Here is a 7,390-nt window from a genome sequence, read left to right as displayed (position 1 = left end):
ATCTAGGCTTGCACGCTGAATAGAGCTTGTCTCATCTCCATCTTGGCTACCAACAGTTTTTCTCAAATGTGCATCCAGAAATCCATGAGTTCTATGAGAGTTTTAAAATCCTGTCTTTTTACTTTTATAATAATCTGAAAGCATTTATTATTATAAAGATTAATTTCCATTTCAGTGATAATTTACAAATGGAAGACATTTGCACAGGGCCAAGATTTCATTTTTTTTACATCACAGATCTTAATTATCATGAGTCATTATTAGCACAACTAGCAGATTTCCTGATTTTGATAATATTTTTTATATTAATAAAAAAAGAAAGCTCTTGTCTTTAGGAAGTAGACATTGGAGTAATTATGAATGTGAATAAAGGCTACAAAGATTTTTCAAATGAGTGTATGTGTGTATACTGTAGGCTAGTAGATTGATAAATGAGCAAATGGGGCAAAATGTCAAAAACATGTTAACAACTGATGAATTTGGTAAAGCTTATATGGATGTTCTTTATATTTCTTACAATTCTTAAGTGTGAAATCATATAAAAAATATTTTTTTAAGTGTCATGACTTTCATGGACCTAGGTTCGATAAGTGCTCTTAAAGTATACAATTTTTTTTTTCCTTAAAAGTTATTCAAGTTGAGAAATGTGAGTAAATCCTCCACTATCCCACCAGGCTGACCAGTTTTAGAACCCCAGCCATTTTCCTTTCCTGCTTAGAATGTTCCACTGGCTCCTTGAGCACCACATTTCTAGCCTGGCCCACAGGACTCTCCTGACATAGCCCTTGCCCAGTCCTAGCTGCGACGACTCACTGCACTTAATTTAAAAACACTAAGTATCAGCACTTGTGGCTTCATAGGAGGACTCTGTGGTTTCCCTCTTCTCTGTCTTCGGCCTGGTTTCTCATGTTGTGCAAGCTGCCATCTTCTAACTTGCCCTCCTTACACACCCTTCTTTCTTTAACTGAAAAAGTGTTAAGCATTTGCTAAAGTCCAGTTCAGACTCCTCCTTCTCCAGGAAGCCTTTTTTGAATCCTCTCAGGCTGTGTCCACTCTGGGCTCCAAGGGCCCCCTGTGAGACCCTCCGTCACAGCCCTCTTACTGCTGTCTGTGTCTCCACTGGACTGTGAGCTCCAAAAAGGCAGAGAAGTCTGACCTAGCACAGTGACTGGGAACAGAGAGGACATTAGACCTGAGGAGTAGAGAAGCTTAGCAGATGGTTAAGTGGGGTCCTGCCATGTGTGCAAGAAGAGAATAGAGCCACTTTGTGATGGATGAGTTTAAAAGTTCCTAAAGTATCTGCCTTCTTCGAATGTCTCCCATGATTGTTTCTCAATGTTTGAAATTTCCACCTAATATCCTTTCTTAGTAATATTGGTTCTAAAAAGATAAAGTCTAGCTACACTTAAGTTTTCTGGTATGGATGACCTATTTGTGTGCATTTGCTAGTGGTAAACAATCCTCCTGCCAATGCAGGAGATGCAAAAGATGTGGGTTTGATCCCTGGGTCAGGAAGATTCCCTGAAGAAGGAAATAGCAACCCACTCCAGTATTCTTGCCTGGAGAATCCCATGGACAGAGGAGACTCATGGGCTACAGTCCACAGGGTCTCAAAGAGTTGGACGCAACTGAGCAACATGTGCGTTATTATAACAGCACAGATGCTCACCATTAATGAATATCCTATAGGTCTGCAGAGCACTTTGATTTATAACTGATGTAAGTTTCTTGAGGGTCTCAACTATCTTTCCATGTATTTTTGTTCTTTCCAGCCTGGCAAAGTCCCTGAACATAGTAAGTGCTCAATAAAAGTATGTTGTGTAAATAAGTGAAAGACGTTCACACATGTTATCTCAATAGATACTCACAGACAAAACCCAAAGCCAGGAGAGGTGGTGACCACAAACCTTCCAACGTCATTTACCTAAAGGAACGAACTGTCTGGAGTCAGAGAGGGGGCCACCCCAAAGTAACACACTTGTCTCAGGAGTGTGTGCGTTTGCTCACGAACTGGGGCTAGCAAGAGTAAACTTTTTGAAGAGGAGGAATGATGATGGATTTACCTGAGCCTCAAGTAGGTGCTGAGATACCTTTTCTGAATCCCACCGATTCAGCAAAGGGTTAATGGAAGCTTTTGAGCTGGCTAGATAATTAACAGGATTAAATCTCTACCTGTCAATTAAGCCAATATATTTGAGTATAATGCTATTTAATTCTGTAGCAGGAACAGTGCAATAAATCAAAGTTTACAGATGTCTTCAGCAAGCCCTTGATGGATGAAACACTGTAACTCAGAGGTGCATAGAAAATCTCAAATAAGATAACCTCCCATGTGATTAATATAGCTGTCTGCATTGGCATTGGCTCCAGAAGGTTCTAATCTAAACATGTTTAACATCACATACTTTATTGTGACAGATTTAGACACCAGAACTAACTAACCAGGCAAACGGTGCTTAATTATACTGACTCACTGTGGGCCTCAGCCATAAAGCTGGGATGCAGAGTTAGGTGCTAATTCCCATCACACACAGTCACATACAGCACAGGCAGCCCAGTGTCCAGAGTGCCTTCCAGGGTCTGGTGCACAAAGCACTGAGCAGAGGAATAATCTGATTCCTCTAAGGGACACTCCGCTTCTCTCTGTTCAGTGGTGCTTGTCTGCAGGCCTCGTTCAGACTGCCTGACCACCAAATGCCATTACTAATCACAAGGGGAAAAGAGACAAGTGAAGATGAACATGTCTATGAATATTTCCCCATTAAAAAACAAAAAGAATTGAGGTTCAAGGTTTTTTTTATTTTTTTAATATTTATTTGGCTGTATTAGGTCTTAGTTGCGACAAGTAGGATCTTCCTTGTGTCATACAGGATCTTTCATCATGGCTTAGTAGCTGTTGCATGATGGCTTAGGTTCTCCAAGGCATGTGGGATCTTTGTTCCCTGATCAGGGATTGAACCTATGTCCCCTGTGTTGTTGTTGTTGTTTAGTCATTAAGTCATGTCCAAGTCTTCTGTGTCCCCATGGACTGTCCCCTACCAATCTCCTCTGTCCATGGGATTTTCCAGGCAAGGATACTGGAGTGGGTTGCATTTCCTTCTCCAGAGGGTCTTACTGACCCAGGATCGAATCAGTGGTCGAAACTGCATCTCCTGGATTGGCAGGTGGATTGTTTACTGCCATTAGGGGAAGCCCCTCCCCTGCATTGGAAGACAGATTTTTAACTACTGGACTACCAGGGAAGACCCCCCCCCAAGTCTTTTTTAATAAACAAAGTTGGTACCTACTAAAGTACATTTACATGATTGGAAGTCTATTGCTGAACAGACTTAGATAAATGCTTGTTAACATTCAGTATTTATTCTGGAAAACAATTCCAAAAGCATGGCCTTCTAAGCAGGTATACAAATTTCGTTATCTAAGTGGGCTAGAAACTTCCAGATAGAAACAGCTAGAAACAACTCCCAGCCCTGTTTCTGAGCTGAACTTACTCAGAGAGGACCCCTCTCTATCCCATAGGAGAAGCAAAATATGCAAAATTGATGCTAATTTTCCCAACAGGATCAAGTTGTCGGATTCCATCTGTGCTAATGTCATACCGGAACCATAGAGGAACAGGTCTCAGTTGCTGCTTGCTGATGGACTGAAGGATCAATAAGGTGTGACACATGTGCAAAGATGGTGTGAGACAGACATGAAGCAAAACAATGGTCTCTGCTCTCAGGACATGCCTAATTTATTGGGGAGAGCATCTCAACACATAGTGAGAATCAGTTATGGTGTTGGCTATACATGAAATAAAAATTCAGTGAGGAGAGACCAGTGTGGGCTGCAATTAACCAAGAAAATCTTCATAAAGAAGATTAGGCTAACTATGGAGAACAGTGTAGAGATTACTTAAAAAACTGGAAATAGAACTGCCTTATGACCCAGCAATCCCACCACTGGGCATACGCACCGAGGAAACCAGAATTGAAAGAGACACGTGTACCCCAATGTTCATCGCAGCACTGTTTATAATAGCCAGGACATGGAAGCAACCTAGGTCCATCAGCAGATGAATGGATAAGAAAGCTGTGGTACATATACACAATGGAGTATTACTCAGCCATTAAAAAGAATACATTTGAATCAGTTCTAATGAGGTGGATGAAACTGGAGCCTATTATACAGAGTGAAGAAGTGAAGTTGCTCAGTCGTGTCCGACTCTTTGCAACCCCATGAACTGTAGCCTACAACGCTCCTCCATCCATGGGATTATCCAGGCGAAAGTACTGAAGTGGGTTGCCATTTCCTTCTCCAGAGGATCTTCCCAACCCAGGGATCGAACCTGGGTCTCCTGCATTATAGGCAGATGCTTTACCATCTGAGCCACCAGGGAAGTCATTATACAGAGTGAAGTAAGCCAGAAAGAAAAACACCAATACAATATACTAACACATATATCTGGAATTTAGAAAGATAGTAACGATAACCCTGTATGCGAGACAGCAAGAGACACAGGTGTATGGAACAGTCTTTTGGACTCTGTGGGAGAGGGCGAGGGGGGGATGGTTTGGGAGAATGGCATTGAAACATGTATAATATCATATATGAAATGAGTCACCAGTCCAGGTTCGAAGCATGATACTGGTTGCTTGGGGCTGGTGCACTGGGATGACCCAGAGGGATGGTATGGGAAGGGAGGTGGGAGGGGGGTTCAGGATTGGGAACACGTGTACACCCATGGTGGATTCATGTTGATGTATGGCAAAACCAATACAATACTGTAAAGTAATTAACCTCCAATTAAAATAAATACATTTATATTAAAAAAAAGATTAGGCTGAGATGTTTAGAGAAAGTGGAGGCTTTAGACAGAGACAATGAAATAGGATGTTCAAGACGGGAGAAAACACAGAAGTATGGAAGTAGAAATTGATGTGTTGAGTGAGGGAGGCATTTAAAGAATGTGTATTACCCATTAGTGGTGGGTGGGTTGGGTGTGATAAAACCACCCATAAAAGCACCCAGAGAAGTCTAAACCTAAAACCAGTGTCAAAAGAGAGACATTCGACATAATTGGGTAAAGATGTGACAACATGAGAAGGGGGTTTTAAGAACCTTCTTCTAGCAGGGGGTGTGTAGAATGAACTGGAGAAGAACAAGATGTGTTGGAGCAGGCAGGTAGGAAGCTATTGCAAAATCTTGACTTTGGTAGTCAGAGAAGAATTAAGACAAAAGGGATCAACTCAGGAGAATAAAGGGAAAATGACCCAAATTCTCTCTATTTCCATTTTGCAGCCATAAGTTTTGCCAAGTGGAAATAGAGATAATGTCTGTGATAGACTCCCCAAATACCTATTCCACCCAAATGCTCATCCTCTTACACCTGAGCTGATGGTTCTCAACCAATCGTGACGATTTTATCCTTCTCACCAGTGATGGCTTCAGGATTGTGCTTGTGACCACTTCTGACCAATGAGAAGCAGCTTCTGGGAAATATTTTCTCTCTGTAAGTAAGAAACACAAGATGGGATGATCTCTTATAACCTTCTGAACATCATCCTGTGTAGATGTGATGTCTGGAACTGTTGTACTGCCTCACTACCAACTTCAGAAAATAATCTAAGTCCTTGATGATGTGATCGAGCTGCTGGATGGGCTAGCCCTGAGCCCCACAAAGGCCCTAGACTCTCAATAATGTGAGATAATTCAGGTCCTTACTGTTTCAGTTTGTTTGTGTAGGGGTGGGAGGGTTGCTGCTGCTGCTAAGTCGCTTCAGTCATGTCCGACTCTGTGCGACCCCATAGACGGCAGCCCACCAGGCTCCCCCGTCCCTGGGATTCTCCAGGCAAGAACACTGGAGTGGGTTGCCATTTCCTTCTCCGATGCATGAAAGTGAAAAGTGAAAGTGAAGTCCCTCAGTCGTGTCCGACTCTTAGCGACCCCGTGGACTGCAGCCCACCAGGCTCCTCAGTCCATGGGAGTTTCCAGGCAAGAGCACTGGAGTGGGGTGCCATTGCCTTCTCCAGGGCAGGTTGCTACTTGTAGCCAAAAACATCCTAATTGCAGTTCTGTCTTCTTGAGGTGAGGATAGAAAACTTTTGTGACAATGGCACCCCACTCCAGTACTCTTGCCTGGAAAATCCCATGGACGGAGGAGCCTGGTAGGCTGCAGTCCATGGGGTCGCGAAGACTCGGACACAACTGAGCGACTTCACTTTCACTTTTCACTTTCATGCATCGGAGAGGGAAATGGCAACCCACTCCAGTGTTCTTGCCTGGAGAGTCCCAGGGACGGGGGAGCCTAGTGGGCTGCCGTCTACGGGGTCGCACAGAGTCGGACACGACTGAAGTGACTTAGCAGTAGCAGTACACGGAAAAGGAGGAGGAGTTGTGATTCAAAAGTTACAACACAATTTAAGGCTTGTTTTTAAATCATTTCATGAATCTATTGCTAAGCAAAACATACAATTTCAATTATGGCACAACAAACAGATTATGTAATCCTCAGATTTACTAAAATTGGTATTTTCCTTCCATTCCCACTAACAAAGATGCCACTAACTCAAATGGAAATTAGTGCCTTCCTGCTTACTTTGCAGGAATAATTATTAGTGATTGCCATCTATATTTTTATTATTCTTCAAGAACTCTGTGAGATGGTGGCTGAGATTTTAACTACTAATATTCTGAGTGATTTCAGTTCATTTTAAGAGTCGACTATAGCTATAGCGGGCTAAAAGCCCACACTGTGCTGGTTAGGATAAGCTAGGTGACGCTGCAGTAACAATGTAAATATCTCAGGGGCTTAACAGTAAATGGTTCCTTCTCACTCACATAAAGTCCACTTTGAACCTAGAAAACTGTCTGGGCAACTGTACTCCATGTGGTGATTCAGCGGCACCAGATATTCATTTGACTCACCCTGCCCAGGCTTCCAGGATCATCATGGCAGGAGAATAGAGGGCTGGAGAGTCTTACCTCATCAAATAAGCATTCAGTCCTGGAGAATGACACCCCAGTTACAACCCACTGACAGGCACTAATCACATGGTCTGCCTGACCACCAGGAAAGCAGGGACATGAAACCCACCCGTATGCCCCGAAAGAGAGAATAACTAGGTATGAGTTTGGTATTAGCATACGCAAACTATTATATATAGAATGGATAAACAAGGTCCTACTGTATAGGACCCAATCCATCCCAGGCTCCAATCCATTCCTCCCCCTCGATAATCCCAAGTCTGTTCTCCATGTTTGTGAGTCTGGTTTTGTTTCATAGATAAGTTTGTGCTGTGTTTTAGATTCCACATATAAGTGATTTCAGGCTTCCTTGGTGGCTCAGTGGTAAAGAATCCACCTGTCAAGCAGGAGAAGTGGGTCCAGAAGATCCCCTGGAAAAGGA

General features: G+C 42.8%; 1 non-coding gene across 1 annotated transcript; it reads right to left on the bottom strand.

Annotated features, from left to right (window-relative positions):
• Positions 1–4,309: 4,309 nt before the first annotated feature.
• Positions 4,310–4,381, bottom strand: TRNAY-AUA. The gene has a single exon. It is a non-coding gene; the product is annotated as a tRNA-Tyr (tRNA).
• Positions 4,382–7,390: the final 3,009 nt, after the last annotated feature.

The sequence above is a fragment of the Bubalus bubalis genome, chromosome 8, assembly GCF_019923935.1.
Source record: "Bubalus bubalis isolate 160015118507 breed Murrah chromosome 8, NDDB_SH_1, whole genome shotgun sequence".
Classification (NCBI taxonomy): domain Eukaryota; kingdom Metazoa; phylum Chordata; class Mammalia; order Artiodactyla; family Bovidae; genus Bubalus; species Bubalus bubalis.
This window is presented reverse-complemented; position numbering and strand designations above follow the sequence as displayed.